Source organism: Neofelis nebulosa, chromosome 3, assembly GCF_028018385.1.
Source record: "Neofelis nebulosa isolate mNeoNeb1 chromosome 3, mNeoNeb1.pri, whole genome shotgun sequence".
Taxonomy (NCBI): domain Eukaryota; kingdom Metazoa; phylum Chordata; class Mammalia; order Carnivora; family Felidae; genus Neofelis; species Neofelis nebulosa.
This window is the reverse complement of record NC_080784.1, coordinates 73,754,190-73,756,384: the sequence shown is the minus strand read 5'-3', so window position 1 is coordinate 73,756,384 and position 2,195 is coordinate 73,754,190. Positions and strand designations below refer to the sequence as shown.

At 37.2% G+C, this 2,195-nt stretch overlaps 1 pseudogene; it reads left to right on the top strand.

The window, feature by feature from the left end:
- The first annotated feature begins 1,274 nt into the window (after window positions 1-1,274).
- Window positions 1,275-1,954, top strand: LOC131506117 (cyclin-dependent kinase inhibitor 3-like; annotated as a pseudogene).
- The last annotated feature ends 241 nt before the right edge of the window (window positions 1,955-2,195 follow it).

Genomic DNA, 2,195 nt, shown 5'->3' with positions numbered 1-2,195 from the left:
AAAAGAACAAAGCTAGAAGCATCACATTTCTTGATTTCAAAATATATTACAAAGCTACAGTAATTAAAACAGTATGATACTGGCATGAAGGCAGACATATAGACCAATAGATACAATAGAGACCCAGAAATAAACCCATGCATATACAATTAACTGACCTTTCACAAGAGTGCCAAGAATACACAATTGGGAAATGGTGTCTTCAACAAAAGGTGCTGGAAAAACTGGATATACACATGAAAGAAAAAAAAAAGAAAGAAGTTGGACAATTTTCTTACACCATACACAAAAATAAACTATATGAATTAAAGATTTGTACATAAGACCTGAAGCTATAAATCTCCTAGAAAAAAAACCTACGGGAAAAGCTGTTATCTTTTTAATTTTTTAAATTTTATTTTAGAGAGAAAGAGAGAAGGCTCACATGTGTGTGCAAGTGGAGGAGGGGCAGAGGGCAAGAGAGAGAATCTTAAGCAGGCTCTGTGCTCAGTGTGGAGCCCAAAGTGGGGCTCAATCTCACAACCCTGGGATCATGACCTGAGCTAAAATCGAGTGGGACACTTAACTGACTGAGCCACCCAGGTGCCCCAGGGGGAAACTTTATAACGTTGGCCTAGGTAATAAATTCTTGAATATGACACAAAAGTAGAGGAAGCAAAAGAAAATTATTTAATGTGGTACACACAGCTCTTTATAATCTGATAACTATGAACCTTGTAAACATTGTGTTCTATCCATTTCTTCACAATTCTCTAGCCATTCCAAGTTAGAAGTGTTAGAAGTCCCTTATTGTTTAAGCTACATTTAATCATATTTTTTGTTAGTCACAGCTCAAAGCTTTCTAATTGATCCAGCACCTCTATTCTTGGTATGTAAAATGACCTTTCCCCTGCCATTTGAATAAGCTCCTACTATTTCAATAAATACATTTAAATACCATATTTATTCTTTTTCAGAAGCCTTTTTTGACCTTTGCTGGTGACTTCCCCAACCTTAGGTGTAGTTGGGCACTAAATGGTTGATGCTCCCATGGCACTTTACACAACACCTTTGTTCTTATATTTCTATATTGTAATTTTTGTATATATATATCTGTCTGACATCCGACTTTGCCCAGATTGACAACAGCTCGAGTCCAGGAACCACAGCTTATTTGTTATTTAATTCCTCACACTCAGGATAATCTTCAGTACGTAGTATATTCTTAATGAATGAGTTCATAAAATAATAAGTGATTGGACGTGGTAGCCAGTCGTGATGTGGGGTGGCCCGTGATGAAATCACCCAGTTCATTGCAAACAAGTGAATGTGACGCATCAGAAGAAGAGCCTATTGAAGATGAACAGACTCCAATTCAGATACCATGACTACCCCTGTCACGAGTAAACTGTTCTCAGTTTCTTGGGTTATGTGCTCTTCCAGATGGTAAATATAAAAATGTTAGAAGAGATACCCAAGAAGGTACAGAAGAACTAAGGAGCTGTGATATACGAGGCGTATTTATTTTCTGCCCCAGAGGGGAACTGTCAAAATACCGCTTCCCAAACCTTGTGGACCTCTACCATCACTATGGAATTATCACTCATGATCATCCAATCCCAGACGGAGGGACTCCCGATGTAGCCATCTGCTGTGAAATAATGGAGGAGCTTATAATCTACCTTAAAAAAGAACTGAAAAATCTTAATACACTGTTATGGAGGACTTGGGAGATCTTGTCTCGTACCCACTTGTCTCCTACTGTTCCTGTCTCACGCAGTTTCCTCTCAGCAAGCTGTAGACAGCCTGGGAGACCCAGGAGGATCTGGAGCAATACAGACTATAAAGCAACATCATTATTTTCATGAGTTTTGGGACAAACTAGCTGTACGCCTAGCATCAAGGCAGTCATTGTCAAGATCTGTATCTAGATAAAAAAGAATTTTAAATGACATATATACGACCATGTCTGAAATTTAAGAACTATTTAACATGATTTGTATTGAAATGAAACTTACCAGTGTTATCGGCTTGAATGTAAATGTATATGTGCAGATATTCCTAAAGCTTTTACTGACAAATTAAAAAAAAAGTGAATAAATAAATGAATAAATAAATAAATAAATAAATAATTGCATATATGCAATCTCCAAGAGACCGCGATACAGAAAGGAAGGTAGATATTTGAACAAGGATCTAGGAGTCATGTTTGGTGT